At 42.8% G+C, this 18698-nt stretch overlaps 1 protein-coding gene across 1 annotated transcript in view; it reads right to left on the minus strand.

The window, feature by feature from the left end:
* Nucleotides 1–18380, minus strand: part of PLEKHH2 (pleckstrin homology, MyTH4 and FERM domain containing H2) — a 232244-nt gene extending 213864 nt beyond the window's left edge. The window contains exon 1 of the mRNA XM_077485672.1: nucleotides 17846–18380. The gene's annotated coding sequence lies outside the window, so the exon portion shown is untranslated. The remainder of the gene's footprint in view (nucleotides 1–17845) is intronic.
* Nucleotides 18381–18698: the final 318 nt, after the last annotated feature.

The raw sequence follows: 18698 nt of genomic DNA on the forward strand, positions 1-18698 counted from the left end.
GTCAGACTTTTGATGTTGAAAAGTCTGGTCGTGTGTACGCAGCATTACTTCTCCTCTGCTAGGATCTGTTGCTGGACTTCCTGCTTCTGGCTATAGGGAAACAAGTACAAAGGACCTACCCTTACTAAACCCTCACTTCCACTATGCTAGGGTCTTCTGCTGGAGTTCATGCTTCTGGGTATGGGGAATCAAGTCCATAGGACCTACCCTTACTGACCCACACTTCCAGTTTGCCAGGATCTGTTTCTGGAGTCCCCGAAAATACCCAGAATTTGGGGAAACAAATGTAAGGGTCCTACCCCTACCTCACTTCATCTCTGGCATCCCAGCAAACACCTAGTACTTCTTGGTATAGGGGAGAAGGGTTCAGGCCTTAGTGCCGTCCTGTTCATTATGAAGAAGCCGCCTGTGCAGGTTTCCATTTCCTCACAAAGTTGATGCTTCCATAGGTAGCTGTAGTTTTTTCCACAAAACTTACAGATATAGTGCTTAAACTAAGACAAATCTCATAATGAATTAAACAGAATAATAAAAAAATATATAATTTAAAAATTCTGCGGTTCATCTAAAACAGTAACAATGTATCCTAGGCACCACACAGAACAATTTACAAAAGGCAAATCCACTTTGCACTGAAAGTGCACTTGGAAGTGCAGTCGCTCTAAATCTGACCGGTAGATCTGAAATGAGTGGAAGCTCTGCTGATTTTATCATCCAATCATGTGCAAGCTAAAATGCTGTTTTTTTATTTTCCTTGCATGTCCCCCTCGGATCTACAGCGACTGCACTTTCAAGTGCACTTGCAGTGCAAAGTGGATTTTTCTTTTGTAAATAACCCCCATTGTGTTGGATTGGGATCTCCTCCCCTTTGCAACCATGAGACAAACACAACTGCCCCGCTCCTTGGAATTTCGATACTGGCAGCCCCGACATGCTATGGGGGCTCAATTCCCTGAACTAATTGTCTTAGAATCAGATCCTATAAAGTTCTTGCTGTCCTCTAAGGTGATGAGAAAACCCCTATCCTCCCTTTATTTACGACTGTCGTGGCATATGAGGTAGGGCTGACTCTTAGCCCTTGTACACATGGTCGGACATTCCAACAACCGGATTTTGTCCGTAACTGTTGCATACACACAGTCGGACAAAGTTGTCAGAAAATCCGATCGTACTTAACGTGATGACGTTATTTCGTTAGGATGGGGCTACGTTCAGGCTAGTAGCCAATAGCTTTGGTCTAGGAATTTGACCTGAGCATGCGTGGCACTTTGTCCGATCGGAATTCTCTACACATGATCGGACAAAGTCCGATCGGATCATGTTGTCGGAAAATTGTATAGCCCAGCTGGAGAACTTGGTCCGTCGGATACTCCGACGGAAACAGTCCGATGGAGCCCACACACTGTCGGATTATCCGACAACACGGTCCTATCGGACATTGTCCATCGGAATGTCCGTCCGTGCGTACAAGGGCTTACATCCGAGAATTGACATCCCTGACCTCACGGAAGATGACTGGGAGGATTATGTTTCTTCTTATGTTCCCTCTATGATATCAGCTAGGGATTGGTTTGTGCAGTTTAAGTTTCTTCATGTGTATAGTTATACTACACACCCCAGATATTAGCTAACATATATCGGTAAAAAGACCCCAAGTGCCTTAGGTGTGGAACTGAGAGAGCCACATTCTGTCATATGGTCTGGTCCTGTCCTAAACTTAATTCATACTGGAAGTTAGTGGTTGACACTCTTAGTGACATTTGTGATACTGTGGTCCTACTGGACCCTCTTGTTATTTTACTACTTTGAGGATATTGTGGGGGATAGGTATACGAAGTTGCGTCTCGCCTTTACATTGTTTTATGCAAGACGAGAAATCCTGCTACGGTGGATGTCAGCTGGTCCTTCTACTTGTTCTTCATGGCACATGGCAGTTAATTGAGTATTGCCCATATATAAAATAACATATGAGAGCAAAAATTGTCCAGAAGGTTGAACTTCCTAGTGGCAGATTATTACTATCTTATCAGAGGTAATGCTCTTTTTCCTTTGCACCCTCTGCCTTTCCCCCCTTTATCCCTTTCCTACTCTCCTGCCTCTCACCCCCCCTTCAGCTGCCCCCACAGATCTCATACATGCCCATTCTTTGTTATGTTCCCAGTCCACCATGGAGATTACGTGTGCCAGTTTTGGGGATTCTAGTTTACACTTGTGCAGATCTGGACTCATCTTCCCTATTATGCTCATGTATTGCAGGATATTGCTGTATGCATCTTATTTCAAGATCAATATGTATATGTATTCATATGTTTCTCTATTGACGTTTTGCTGTGTAATACCCTTTTCACTGACTGTACTTTTCATGCTTTTCTTTCTAATAAAAACGTTCTGTTTAAAAAAAAACAAAAAACATTCCATTGTAGCTCTGGCTCTATGTTTAGGGTCATTGTCCTGCTGGAAGGTGAACATTCGCCCCAGTCTCAAGTCTTTTCCAGACTCTAACAGGTTTTCTTCTAATGCCGCGTACACATGACGTACTTTTCGAGGGACTAGGTCCGACGGTCTTTCCGACTGACTTTCGGCAGAGTTCCGACGGACTTTCCGAATGAACGGACTTGGCTACACACAATCACACCAAAGTCCGACGGATTCGAACGTGATGACGTACGACCAGACTAGAATAAGGAAGTTCATAGCCAGCAGCCAATAGCTGCCCTAGCGTTGGTTTTTGTCTGTCGGGCTAGCATACACACAAATGGATTTCTTGATCCGGCGGAGTTCCGGTGGGAAAATTTTAAACATGTTCTATTTGTAAAGTCCGCCGGATTTTTGGCAAGCAAAGGTCCGATGGAGCCCACACACGATCGAATTGTCCGATGGACTCGTTCCGTCGGACCTTTGCTGTCAAAAAGTCCGGTCATGTGTACGTGGCATAAGATTGCCCAGTATTTGCCTCCATCCATCTTCCCATCAACTCTGACCAGCTTTCCTGTCCCTGCTGAAGAAAAACATCCCCACAACATGATGCTGCCACCACCATGTTTCACGGTGAGGATGGTGTGTTCAGGGTTATGTGTAGTGTTAGTTTTCTGCCACACATAGCATTTTGGTTTTAGGTCAAAATTTTCAACTTTGGTCTCATCTGGCCGGAGCACCTTCTTCCACATGTTTCCTGTGTCCCCCACGTGGCTTCTCCCAAACTGTAAACGGGACTTCTTATGGTCTTCTTTCAACAATGACTTTCTTCTTGCCACTCTTCCATAAAGGCCAGATTTGTGGAGTGAATTACTAATAGTTGTCCCGTGGACAGATTCTCCCACCTGAGCTGTGGATCTCTGCAACTTCTCCAGAGTTGCCATGGGCCTCTTGGCTGCTTCTCTGATTAATGCTCTCCTTGTCCGGCCTGTCATTTTAGGTGGACGGTCATGTCTTGGTAGGTTTGCATTTGTGACATACTCTTTCCATATTCGGATGATGGATTGAACTGTGCTCTGTGAGATGTTCAAAGCTTGGGATATTTTTTTATAACTTAACCTTGTTTTAAACTTCTCCACAACTTTATCCTTGGTGTGTTCCTTGGCCTTCATGGTGCTGTTTGTTCAATAAGGTTCTCTAACAAACCTCTGAGGGCTTCACAGAACAACTGCATTTATACTGAGTTTAAATTGCACACAGATGGGCACTATTTACTAATTTGGTGACTTCTGAAGGCAATTGGTTTAGTTTTAGATTTAGATTCAGTTAGGGGTATCAGAGTAAAGGGGGCTGAATACAAATGCACGTCACACTTTTCACATGTTTATTTGTAAAAAAATTAGAAAACCATTTATCATTTTCCTTCCACTTCACAATTATGTGCCACTTTGTGCTGGTCTATCACATAAAATCCCAATTAAACACATTTACGTTTTTGGTTATGACAAAATGTGGAAAATGTTGAGGGGTATAAATACTTTTTCAAGGCACTGTACATTAAAAATGCACATGCGTTTTCTGAATGCCTGACTCCCAGCAAGCACCTGTGAAACATGGACATGTGATGCAAAATAATTCATTTTTTTCATGCATTTTGGGTGAGTCTTTCATTAATTTCCACACACCAAAAATGCAGCATGCGGGACTTTTCAAAACGCAGCACAGTGGTATGAAGAGTCCTATAGGATTTAAAGGGAAATATTTTTATTGCGTTTTTCTTACGTTTTTGGCAAGGTAAATATGCAGCAAAAGGTCAGCAGTATGAAAGCAGCCTTAGTGCTCATGCACACGGACGTTTTAAAAAACTGGCTGCAAAGCTAGCTCCAACGCCTGAAAAAATCGGCGCTAAAAACGCAATTTTTACCACGTTTTGCATTGGTGTTTTTGCGCGTTTTTTTTTAGCGTTAGCGTTAAGTAGCGTTTTTAAAGAAACACATCTCTTGGCTATAGCACTCAGAAAATAAAGAAAATATGTTGTGCGTTTATGCGTGTTTTTGTGCGTTTTCCCGCGTTTCGCGTTTTTACAGCTCTAGCTCCGCGCCACGGAATGCACTGGTCCTGTTTTTTTTTTACAGCTTAAAAACGCCTATGCCATTTGCAGCTCAAAAATGCCTAGGTGGGCATGAAGCCATAGACTAACATGGACAGGCGTTTTTAAGCTGCAAAAAATGCTCAAAAAAGTGGCTGTAAAAACGTCCGTGTGCATGAGGCCTTACAGGCGTTGCAGTTCCATTTACACCAAAAGAAAAATAACTAGTGTAGATCCTATAATACAGAGGACTAGGGGGGATTGTCGAACATTTTTTTAACACACATCATAGTAATAGTTGATAAATGAGCCTCATACCATCTCCAGCCAAACCCCCATTCTTGCGGCATTTCTCTCCATTATGAACCCGGCACTGATGACTCAGAACTAATCTAATTTGACATCAGAGAAGGGTGACCAAGTAGCTGGATTTGGATGTTGGCTGTCATGAGATAGAAAGGGATAGCAAAATTGCATTTACGCATTCCAATTCATATGGGTCTTAAACAAGTATCCTTGCTACTGACCCTGAACCACATGAATGGTTGTGGTGCAATAAAGGGTCAGATGCATTGTTTACTGTGTTGAAGTGTATTGAGGGCCCATGAGGAGTGAACAAAAGCATGTACAAAACACATGCACAATGCTCCTGTGGCCATATTAGGTCAATGATCTCACCAGCATCCCAGCCTCTTCGTTGAGTGAAGCTGCAGGACAGGGGTCCTGGTGAAAGCATTGACCTATAATGCCCGCACAGCCACATTTAGACATTTTATTGACCAATCATGGCCATAGGGCCATATTAGGTCAATGATGTCACCAAGGCTGTCTTTAATACTGATTGGACCCTGGGCAAAACTTTTCTTGGGCCCCCCCCCATGCAGTTTTGCTATCCACCTGCTCTGAGACATACAATAAATAGCAGCTAGACTCAAAATCAGTTTTGTGAATCAAATCAGGCAGCTATTGCGATTGTTTGCTTAGGTTACAGTGTATCATTACCGCTCACTGACTGGTTGCTAGAGGTTACAGCACACATTACGGCTCACTGATTAGTTACTAGAGGTTACAGCACATGATTTCTGCTTGTTGATTGGTTGCTAGAGATTGCTGTGGATATGACCCCAGGGGGGATGATATACATATCAAGTCCGCCGGCCACCGCTATTTAGATATGAATGCTGCCGCTATGTACATATGAACGCCAGTAATTTACATGTAAACACAGAGTCTGCAGGTGAGTCATCTGTACAGAACAATAGGGCAGAGCATTAGTAGCATCACTTCACACTCGGATATTGGGACACAGCACAGGACCAAAACCTCAAGGGAGGAGAGAATTTAAACTAGGATAGTTGGCAAGTATGAGGCAGCTGCTTTGGGCCCCACAACAATGACAGGGCCCAGGGCAGCTGCCCCTTTTGCCCTGCCTTAAAAACGGCCCTGGATATCACCAGCATCCCAGGCCCCTTCGTTACGTGATGCTGCAGGGATGTTGGTGACAACATTAACCTAATGTGGCCACATCTGGACAAAGTCATTGATGAAATAAGGCCATGGGCCATATTAGGTCAATGATATCACAAGCATCACGGCCCCTTAGTTACGTGATGCTGCAGGGATATTGGTGACGCCATTGACCTAATGTGGCAACATCTGGACAAAGTAATTGACGAAATATGGCCATGGGCCATATTAGGTCAATGATGTCACCAGCATCAGGCCTTCTTGAATATGTGATGCTGCAAGGCAGGGATGTCGGCGACATCATTGACCTAATATGGCCACATTTGGACAAAGTAATTGACCAAATATGGCTTTGTGGCCATTTAGGGTCCATGATGTCAACATCATTGACCTAATATGCCCACATAGCCATATTTAGACATTTTATTGCGCAATTATGGCCATGCGTCCATATTAGGACAATAATGTCACCAACATCCCACCCGTATGTTACTTGCAGACACGAGGTGGGGTATTCTACTGCCAACAGCTAATTGAGCCAACGGCCTGCTATTATATGACAACTAACCTCCTAAGCTCATCCTTAGCACACAACAACCTGATTCTTTTTTTTTTTCCTGCAACTGTCATTTTCAACAGAAAACCTGAATCTGATTGGTAGCTTAGACCCCTTTCACACTGGGGCGTTTTTCAGGCGTTTTTCATGCGCTTTAGCGTTAAAAAATACGCCTGAAAGAAGCCGCAACTGCAATCCCAATGTAAAAGCCCGAGTGCTTTCACACCGAGATCCCTTTCATACTGGGGCGTTTTTCAGGCGCTTCAGCGTTAAAAAATACGCCTGAAAGAAGCTGCAACTGCAATCCCAATGTAAACGCCCGAGTGCTTTCACACCAAGGCGCTGCGCTGGCAGGGCGTCAAAAAAGTCCTGCAAGCAGCTTCTTTGCAGCACTTTTGGAGCGGTGAATAAAGCGCCCATTCCCATTGAAATCAATGGGAAGCGCCTGTAAAACGCCAGAAAAACGCCTGAAAAACGCTATTGGCAGCAGCGTTTTGTGGGCGCTTTTAACCCTTTATTTGGCCACTAGCAGGGGTTAAAAGCGCCCCAATAACGCTTGAAAAACGCTGGTAAAGCGCTGCTAGTTTAAGCGGCGCTTTACAAGCGTTTTTCGGGCACTGACATTGTGAAAGGGTTCCTAAAGCACTTGGGCTTTCACATTGGGACTGCAGATGAGGCTTCTTTCAAGCGCTTTACAGGCGCTTTTTTTTAACGCTAAAGCGCCTAAAAAACGCCTGAAAAACGCCCCAGTGTAAAAGGGGTCTAAGGTGTAACATGGACAATGGGGCCATATTAGGACAACAATGTCACCAGCATCCCACCCCTATTTTTTGTGCAGGCGCAAGGTGGGGAATTCTACCGCCTCAACTGATGAAGCTCATCCTTTTTTTCTGCAACTGTCATTTTCACCAGAAAACCTGAATCTGATTGGTAGCTAAGCTGTACCATGAACAATTCTTATTTCAGATAAGGAAGGCTCGCTGGAATTTAGCCAGCTGACTGCCAAGTCATGCTGGGACTTGGAAGCCAATGCCTAAAACTTGTTCATCGGCACTCTTTTTCGTACTGAGAACGCTTACGTTACTCTTAAGAAAAACATTTGTGAATTCCAATATCAACATGCATGTACATATGGAAACGGAGCAAAGTTCCCCACAACCAACATGGGTCACATTCTTCAAAATAAACTATGCTCCCTCTGGTTTTGGCAATAAAATACATTTAAAAAAAAAAGATCATTATTTATTTTGCTGTTTTCCAGGCTTGTAAAACGGTAAGGGTTATTCATTTACATGGGATGGCGTGGTGGATCAATGCAGTTGCCAGGTGCTGGAATACGGTATGATTCTGGTGGGTGCTCCAAGTGTAAATTCATGGTGAATTAGAGCAGATGAGTCAATGAACCCGGAGTGAGAAAACAGCTGCCATTCAATTAGTCACAGTTCCCTCTGTACCAAAAGGACTTCAGCAAACAACGTTATGTAAGGAACATCTGCAAGGTTTTGGTGGGATTTGCTTTTTCCATTAACGTCTTCAGAACATACAACTTCCACCAGTCATGCAAATGAGAGTCGTTTCCACGGGTGCGCATTCAAACCGACAAATTATAAGCTGGGCGTAAGCAAGTGGTTACAATCGTTTGTTTCTGAATAATCAAAACCTTCAGACAGAAGTAACTAAGAATTTCTGTTTATTTGGGCACAGAGTCTGAAATGACACCTTGGAAAAAAAGCAATGACCTATTTTACCAAATTTTTGCCACATTGCATATTTTTTCCATACTCCCCCTGCAATCTGTATTTCCCAGAAACATAGCAATTTTAGATTTAAAAAAAAATATCATTTGAAAAATCATTGACGACCTCATGTGCAGTGAAGACATGCCCAGATACACAGCATCTCACCCACTCCTCCCTCTGCAGCCTGTCTCCCATCACCATCAATCAATATACAAAGATGATAGGCACACTCCTGTCTTAGTTCTTCTTGGCAGATTTTTTTAAATGTCAGCAAAATAACTGCATGCCTAGTATCTCCACCCAAAAAAAAACACACACACACACTTTCTTGATGCGTTTCGCCACTTCCAAGCCAGGAGTGGTGAAACGCGTCAAGACAGGAACAAGCCAGCAGTGGTGAAGCATGTCAAGCAAGCGTGGGTAAGGATACTATGTATGCAGTCATTTTGGCAAGAAGAACCAATACAGGAATGCGGCTTTCATCTTTCTAACCTGCTGATAGAAATTTTAACAGGAGAGGGTATTAGGGCATGAAATACTCTAAAACGATTAGCACTTAATGTTTAGAGGATGCTCTTCTTGAGTATTATGGGTCTTGAACAGTCTAAGGCAGTGGTCTCCAAACTGCGGGGACACCATTTCTTTCACTGACATCAACAATGGGGCAGCATTTCTCCCACTGACACCAACAATGGGGCACCATTTCTCACACCGATACCAAAAATGGGGCACCATTTCTCCCACTGACACCAACAATGGGCACCATTTCTCCCACTGATACCAACAGTAGAGCACCATTTGTCCCATTCATACCAACAATGGGCCACAATTTCTCCCACTGATTCCAACAATAGGGAACAATTTCTCCCACTCATACCAACAATGGGGCACCATTTCTGACACTGATACCAACAATGGGGCACCATTTCTCACACTGATACCAAAAATGGGGCACCATTTCTCCCACTGACACCAACAATGGGCACCATTTCTCCCAATGATACCAACAGTAGAGCACCATTTCTCCCATTCATACCAACTATGGGGCACCATTTCTCCCACTGACACCAACAATGGGGCACCACTTTTCCCACTGACACCAACAATGGGGCACCATTTCTCCCATTGATACCAACAATTGGGCACCATTTCTCCCACTACCACCCCTTGACCACCCACCTCCAAACAAACATGGTGGATGAGGATATTGGCATGAAGTATCATGGTGCGGCAGTTATAACTCTGCATGCCAAGATTGACAGGTGACACCGCCTGTCAGACTCGCCTATTGTAGTCAGTGGGATCGCAACCAAAAAGTTATTTCGGTTTATTCCGAAACCATTAAATATGTTTCAGAGCAGTGCACTGTGAACACTGCTATTGGCTTTAACTCCTAGTCTGCTTTTTGACCCACCCTTATTGTTAGGTCCTCTGGTTTTCAAAAGTTTCCAGATATGGAGATAATGCTCGCCTTCTTGCCATGTAGCAGCATTGTTGGTTGGTGATTGGTCACACAGCCCCTCCATGCTGTCACATTCATTTTTTTTTTGTATAATTTCAGTTCTACTTTAAAATGAGTCAAAATATTCCTTAAAAATTAAAGCAGAACTCCAGCTTTCCCTTAATCTGATTTCATTGCACACTGTGAACTTCTGACAGAGTGCATTAGGAGCCGCAGCAAGCCAGGCAGAGGCCACCTCAGTTCCGTGGCTCGCGGACGTCCAGGATCATCATTTGAAAATAAGGTTTATAATAAGCATGAAAAGGTTTTACTTTACATATTCATTAGCAGGTTGATGAGGGGGGGAGGGGAAACCAGGGAAAGCAAAATAAAAATATAAGCAGATTAAATTTCAAGGAATGATGCGCTTGCGTTGCCATCATTTCTTAATGGTCTTAATGGCACCGCATTGGTGCATTTTGCAAGCGCAAAAGATGCGTGACGAAAACGTGTTCGGCTCAGTGTCAAAATTTGGTACGCAAGCTTTTTTAGCGTGTTTTTGGAATGGAGGGAGGCTCATTCGAATGAATGGCACTGCTCCGAAAACACGCTAAAAAAAGTACTAAAAAGCATGCCGAACACAACACACAGTGTGAACAGGGCCTTAAAGCGATAGTAAACCGCCAGCTTTTTTTTTTTTAACCTGCGAGGCAAAGTTATAGTGTGCTACAATGCATCGCATCCTAGCACATAATGTGAAACTTAACTTAAAATGAAGCTTTCCAGGGGCACGCTGTCACCGCTGACAAGGCTTCCATCTTAACCCGGTCTTCCCTCTGGGTTGGGGGGCTCCGGTCATTTGATTGGACCAGCTGCGATGACATCACTCCGCAGGTGAGCCGCTGTTCATGACACAGGACTCTGAAGGAACGGCATGGCGGGGGGGGGGGGGGGCGGTGCAAGCAATCTGAAAAATTCTGAATAAAACCCATCAATTGCAGCCTCACTGTACCATCAAACGCAGCCACTGTGCCCATCAATTGCTGCCACTGTGCCAAAACGCAGCCACTGTGCTCATCAACTGCCGCCACTGTGCCCAAATGCAGTCACTATGCCATCAAATGCAGCCACTGTGCCCCATAAAATGCAGCCACTGTGCCCATCAATCGCTGCCACTGTGGCATCAAACGCAGCCACTATGCCATCAAATGCAGCCACTGTGCCCCATAAAATGCAGCCACTGTGCCCATCAATTGCTGCCACTGTGCCCAAACACAGCCACTGTGCTCATCAACTGCCGCCACTGTGCCCAAATGCAGTCACTATGCCATCAAATGCAGCCACTGTGCCCCATAAAATGCAGCCACTGTGCCCATCAATCGCTGCCACTGTGGCATCAAACGCAGCCACTATGTCATCAAATGCAGCCACTGTTCCCCATAAAATGCAGCCACTGTGACCATCAATTGCCGCCACTGTGTCATCAATCACAGCTACTCTGCCCATCAATTGCCGCCACTGTGCCATCAAATGCAGCCACTGTGCCCATCAATTGTCGCCACTGTTCCCATCAATTGTTGCCACTGTGCCATCAAACGCAGCCACTGTGCCATCAAATGCAACCACTGTGCCCATCAATTGTCGCCACTGTGACATCAAACGCAGCCACTGTGCCATCAAACGCAGCCACTGTGCCATCATACGCAGCCACTGTGCCCATCAATTGCCGCCACTGTGCCCATCAATTGCCACCACTGTGCCCATCAATTGCCGCCACTGTGCCCATCAATTGCGCACACGGTGCCCATCAATTGCCGCCACTGTACCCATCAATTGCTGTCACTGTGCCCATCAATTGCCCTCACTGTGTCCCATCAAACACAGCCACTGTGCCATATCAAATGCTGCCAGTGTGCCCCCCTGCCAGACCGCCGTCGGCACTTACCTGTCTCGTGGGACAGCTCCTCGATGCTCCTCCATGTCTTCTCTTGTCTTCTCTTCCTGTCCTCTACTATGATTGGATGCCTGATGTCGAATCACAGCGCCTGTCGTTTTATCTAATCAGGTGATGAGTAACAGATCCAAGCACCTGATTGGCGGAGAGGCGGATTAGTGTTAGGAAAGGGAATATTCATACGCTTTTCTAACACACAGCTCAGTGGCGCTTGCAGGTCACCTTTTATGACACCTATTAGAGCCTATGGCTCTAATCTGGTGCTTCAAAAACACCCCCGCTCCTGTTATTCAGGCACCCGGCCCGAAAAATGTTGTAATTTTACAACCAAAAACGTAAATGTATTTTATTGGGATTTTATGTGATAGACCAACACAAAGTGGCACATAATTGTGAAGTGGAAAGAAAATGATAAATTGTTTTCAATATTTTTTTACAAATAAATATCTGGAAAGTGTGGCATGCATTTGTATTCAGCCCCCTTTACTCTGATACCCCTAACTAAAATCTAGTGTAAAATCTAAAATCTTGTGGAACTAATTGCCTGCAGAAGTCATCTAATTAATAAATAGAGTCCACCTGTGTGTAATTTAATCTCAGTATAAATACAGATGTTCTGTGAAGCCCTCAGAGGTTTGTTAGAGAACCATAGTGAACAAACAACATCATGAAGACCAAGGAACACCCCAGACAGGTCAGGGATAAAGTTGTAGAGACATTTAAAAGGGTTAGGTTATAAAAAAATATCCCAAGTTTTGAGCATCTCACAGAGCACCGTTCAAACCATCATTGGTATGGAACAACTGTAAACCTACCACATGGCCGTCCACCTAAACTGACAGGCCAGGTAAGGAGAACAATCAGAGAAGCAGCCAAGAGGCCCATGGTAACTCCGGAGGAGCTGCAGAGATCCACAGCTCAGGTGGGAGAATCTGTCCACAGGACTACTATTAGTTGTGCTCTCCACAAATCTGGTCTTCATGGAAGAGTGGCAAGAAGAAAGCCATTGTTGAAAGAAAGCCATAAGAAGTCTTGTTTTCAGTTTGTGAGAAGCCATGTGGGGGACACAGCAAACATGTGGAAGACGGTTCTCTGGTCAGATGAGACCAAAATTGAACTTTTTGACCTAAAACCAAAACGCTATGTGTGGCAGAAAACTAACACTGTACATCACCCTGAACACACCATCCCCACCGTGAAACATGGTGGTGGCAGCATCATGTTGTGGGGTTGCTTTTCTTCACCTGGAACAGGGAAGCTGGTCAGAGTTGATGGGAAGATGGATGGAGCCAAATACAGGGCAATCTTAGAAGAAAACCTGTTAGAGTCTGCAAAAGATTTGAGACTGGAGAGGAGGTTCACCTTCCAGCAGGACAACGACCCTAAACATACAGCCAGAGCTACAATGGAATGGTTTATATCAAAGCATATTCATATGTTAGAATGGCCCAGTTACAGTACAGACCTAAATCCAATTGAGAATCTGTGGCAAGGCTATTTTGCAAAGAAGAATGGGCAAAAATGTCGCTCTCTAGATGTGCAAAGCTGGTAGAGACATCCTCAAAAAGACTTGCAGCTGTAATTGCAGTGAAAGGTGGTTCTTCAAAGTATTGACCCAAGGGGGATGAATAAAAATACACCCCACACTTTTCACATATTTATTTGTAAAAAAACTTAGAAAACCATTTATTATTTTCCTTCCACTTCACAATTATGTGCCACTTTGTGTTGGTCTATCAAATAAAATCCCAATAAAATACATTTATGATTTTGGTTGTAACATGACAAAATGTGGAAAATTGTAAGGGGGTATGAATACTTATTCAAGGCACTGTGTACCTTATGAAGGGACCATCCTCAGCTGATACACAGAGATGAAACAAATCCTACTACATACGTTGTACCTGTTTATCTGCAGTTTTCTCTTCTCTACATTATTTAAATAGTATGTTACCCCAACAGTTCATATTCCTGATATGTGCTTACTGTACCATGTTAACCACATTATGCATGAGAGCACAGCATGGTCAGTTTTCTAGCTGTGATGGGAACTCAGTCTGCTGGCCTCCAATAATGAGACTTGTCCTGAAACCTCCCCCTGCACAGCCAGTCACTGGTAATATCAGTGTCATGCTGTTTCTCCCCCGCGTACAGCCAGTCACTGAGAAGATCAGTGTCCTGCTGTTTCTCCCCCCTCCCTCTGCACAACCAGTCACTGGGAAGATCAGTGTCCTGCTGTTTCTCCCCCCTTCCTCCATGCAACCAGTCACTGGGAATATCAGTGTCCTGCTGTCCCACCCTTTATGCTACTGAAAACAGAGGGAATGCAATCACTTATAATAAAGGGGGAAAAGGTATTTATACTTTTTGTCACATCTATACACAAATGTGTTGTCTTTCATTTCTATTTTATACTGAAATGGTTGTTTTACAAGGTGAGAGTTTACAATTACTTCAAAGCTCATCTCAGAGTTCAAAAAAGGGGCAGAGGGCTGAAGTTACACTCTGCAGAGCTCAGTGAGGAGAGATCCGAGAGCCGATTGGAGGGAAGGGACACACCCCTTCATACAGCACACAGGAAAAGAGCTGAGGCTGTCAATCAGCTAGAGATCCCTCCCCTGTCACCATTTTTCTCTTGCTGTCAGGAAAACTTGTCAAAAGTGACTCATGCTGATAGCAGAGGAACAAAGCAGCAGACAGAATTGACATTTAGTGCTCTGGATTGAGGCAAGTACACACTATAGAGGGGTATGCTTTGTTCATATTTCATGTCTGAGGTTTACAATCACTTTAATTGTTCTTTTTATTTAAACTTCCAGTATGTTTTTTTTAGTTTGCATCCTAAGCAGAATACCCAACCTCTAGCTACACTAATTTTTATCCAACATGCATATCTACTCACAGAGAACAATTGTGGATCTGAAGAATATTGTCTCTGTTTTTAGCAATCTATACTGTTTATATGCATCATTTCTCATGGTAGTATACAAAAAAGAATAGATTTACTATTTTTTCATTCCTTTTTATCAAGGTGGCGATCTCTAGAAAATATTTAACCAGAGGAAAGTTAATGATTCCACTGGGACTTCACTGGAACTTGGAAACAAGCGACACACATCAATTAATGATTGTTTGTTTTTAAAAAAAAATCGTATTAGATTTTTAATAATCTATAATTCTGCATTCAGAAAATATGGCGGACGCGCGTGCACAGGTAAACGCTGGTGCATCCGTGTTTACAAACATTCACTGCAGGCGAATCTTCCTAGCGCCTGTGTTTTCAATGACAATGGTTGATTCACCCATATGGAACGTTTGGTGCATGGTGCATGTCAGTGATGTCACCAGAGCTGGGACAAGGGGTGGGCAGGAGGGAGCAGCTGCTGGGCACTGTGGTTCCATGTGATGTGGGGGCACTGTGAGGGGGAGGGGATTTTGGGGGGTGGGGCATTTTGGGGGGGGGGGTCAGTAACAGGGAGTAAAAATTGCTAGGAGTGGTGATATAGGGGGATATGTGTTGGGAGGGGGGAAAGGGGATTTGTGCTAGGAGGGCAGATTTTTGCTAGAAGAGGTGATATGGTGAAGGGAGGAGAATTGTGCTAAGAGGGGAAGTTTTTTTGTATGGGGGGCGGGGATTTGTGCTGGGAGGGGAAATTTAGAGGGTGGATTTGTTCTAGGAGGGGGATTTGGAATGGGGGGTGGAGGATTTGTGCTAGGAGGGGTGACATTCTTTAGGGAGATGCATTTGTGCTGGGGGGCATTTAGGAGATGGGGGGCAAAGATTTGTGCTGAGAGGGGGGATTTGAGCAAGGGGGCAGATTTGTACTCTGGGGATTTATTCTTATGGGGTAAGCATGCAGATAAGTGCTCAAATTTTTTTGGGGGGAGGGGGATTTTTGCTGACACATATTGCTCATACATCTTGGGGGGGGGGGGCACAATTGCACAAATGTTCGCCCTGGGCTCTAGATGACCTTGGCCTGGCACTGCATGTCACATTCACTGCTTTATACTATATGCCTCTAATGCCCATGCACACAGGGACATCTAGCTGCTGTGCCTTCCCCCTGGTATTTTGGAGGCACAGGTGCAGCGTCCAGCCCCGGGCAAAGTCTATGCAGGGCTGTGAGTATATGGGGGTATCTGAGAAAACAGCACCTGTGGCTCCTAGAGGATGGGGGGGGGGGGGGGGATATGCACAAATTCTACATTATATGGACCCTTGTAGACGCAATGGACATGTATCAAATATCCTAGAGGAGCTTAAAGACAAACTTTGTTGCAGAACGGATTCCAAGATGCAACACAATTATTACACATGGACAAAATCTATTTCCTGGAACACGGATGAGGATTTATTTACCCCCCACTTTCCTTATCATTGAAATGGCGATGTTTCTTTATGGATTTGTCACAATAGTGTCTTAGGGCCTATTCACACCGGGTGTGCCAGGCTGTGCAAGACTGTGTCCTATCCGTTCTGTTCACACCACTGCGCTGCGCTGGCGAGCGCTGAAAAAAAGTAGGACGCGCGCTACTTTTTCTTTAACTGCAGTTTCACGACACACTACACCGCATCGCAACATTTCATTCATAAACAAAAGGGGAACAGTGCACTGCGCTATAATCAGCACATTGGCACAGTGTATTCCAAAGAGCACACCAGCGCATGCGTTACAACGAGGCTGTCACTGCGGACAAGCTCTTACAGTAAAAGTGCCGTAATCAAGAACATGAATTTGTTGCACAAATCACTATCAACAATGAAAAGTCTAACAGTTCCATGAGCTTGGTGCAAGGCGTATGACTGCATATGCACTGCTAGGAATAGGGGGGAATGCTATTTTATATTGATGCAGTATAGTTGCTATATATATATATATATATATATATATATATATATATATATATAGTAAATATATAATTAAAAGTTAAAAGTATATAAATATATGATTATATATTTGAATATATTTTTTATTTATTTAATATATATTTATATATTATAGTCATGTTATATTTATATATTTGATTCATGTCATATATTGTATTCATGATATATATATATAGATATATGTGAATATATATTAAATATAATATGAATATATATACATTAAATATAAAATGAGAGAGAGAGAAAGAGTAAAACATTCAATAAGACACACAGTATATAAAGTACATAATAATATCATATACATATATACACTGTATTAAACATATACAAAAGGTATATAATAAATTTAACAACAAATGTATGGTATATAGTAAATGGATAATAAGAAATATATTTTAAAAAATTGTATGAAAAATAGTAAATATATCATAAGAAGTATATATAGTGAGTATAAATAATAAATATATATGTTAACTATATAACAAATATAAATAGTAAATATATATATAATAAGATGTATACATAGTAAGTATATAATAAATATATCTGTTAAATATATAACAAATATAAATAGTAAATATATATAATAAAAAGTATACATAGTAAGTATAGAATAATAAATATATCTGTTAAATATATAACAAATATAAATAGTAAATATATATAATAAGAAGTATACATAGTAAATATAGAATAATAAATATATCTGTTAAATATATAACAAATATAAATAGTAAATATATATAATAAGAAGTATACATAGTAAGTATAGAATAATAAATATATACGTTAGATATATATCAATTCTCAATTCTAAATAGTAAATATATATATATATATATATATATATATATATATATATATATATATATATATATATATATATATATATATATAAACGAAGTATACATAGTAAGTATATAATAATAAATATATATGATATGTATATTAGAAATATAAATAGTATATATATATAAAGAGAGAGAGAGAGAGAGAGAAATATACACTAGGCTAATATTACATAGTAACTATATGCCATGTAACGGTGTGAAATGAAATGTCATATATTACAACATCCCATAGCACAATATATACTTCAGGTAACAATTCTTGTATTGGATATGGGGGCAGACCATGGCTCTCAGCTGTGATGTGGTGGAGGACTACAAGTCCCTGCCATGCAGAGGCTCAAAGGCAATGCTGGGACTTTTAGTCCTACCACAGCTGGGGATCCACAAATCAAAGCTTGATTCCACCTACAAAGTGTTGGCTGCAGAGATGCCATGGCAGTACCTGGACTTGGAGAAGACTCCGGGACGTCTGGCTGTAGATCCCTAGCACAGTCCTCAGTGTGTCCAGCAATGCCCCATCCAGGCAGGGGCAGACAGAGGGTGTCAGGGAGAGACAGAGGGTGTCAGTGGGTGTCAGGGGCAGACAGAGGGTGTCAGTGGGTGTCAGGGGCAGACAGAGGGTGACAGGGGCAGACAGAGGGTGTCAGAGAGAGGCAGAGGGTGTCAGGGAGAGACAGAGGGTGTCAGTGGCAGGCAGAGGATGTCAGGGGCAGACAGAGGGTGTCAGGGGCAGGCATGGGATGGATGCAGCTCGGTGATTCCCATGTACAGCCCGGCCCTGGCTGGCTCTCAGTGCTGGCAGCATGGGGGGAGCTGAGTGCTCAGTGATGGGGGACGTCAGCAGAGGAGGAAAAACTGGCTCAAAGTGGAATATTAACTGACAGAGTCCTCCAGGATTTGTATTGATGGAAAAATCTCTGTTTGCATTGGAGACGGGATTCCCCTAATTAGAGACGTGTTCCTCTACTTATTCATACAGGAGGGAGAGAGGCACACACTGCACTGCACAGAGTAACAGAAAGTTTGAAAAGTTCTGTGCAGGCAGCATTTCCCTTGTACAACAGCGCCACCTGCTGTCAGATTATCATATGGACGTTCAAATGAGTACTGTCCATGATACTTTTCTTATTTGCACTAATTTGCAAATAATTTCAAACAAATTTCTAAAATATTCATTTCAATACAATACAATTTTGAAAATTGTATGTTAGTGCAAATAAAAAAAGTATCACGGTCATAGTCCTTTATTATTTGTACTAAAAACACAAAATTCTGTTCCCGTAATTCTATCTTCA

The sequence above is a fragment of the Lithobates pipiens genome, unplaced genomic scaffold (assembly GCF_037356315.1).
Source record: "Lithobates pipiens isolate NorthernLeopardFrog02 unplaced genomic scaffold, aLitPip1_a1.2 Scaffold_18, whole genome shotgun sequence".
Taxonomy (NCBI): domain Eukaryota; kingdom Metazoa; phylum Chordata; class Amphibia; order Anura; family Ranidae; genus Lithobates; species Lithobates pipiens.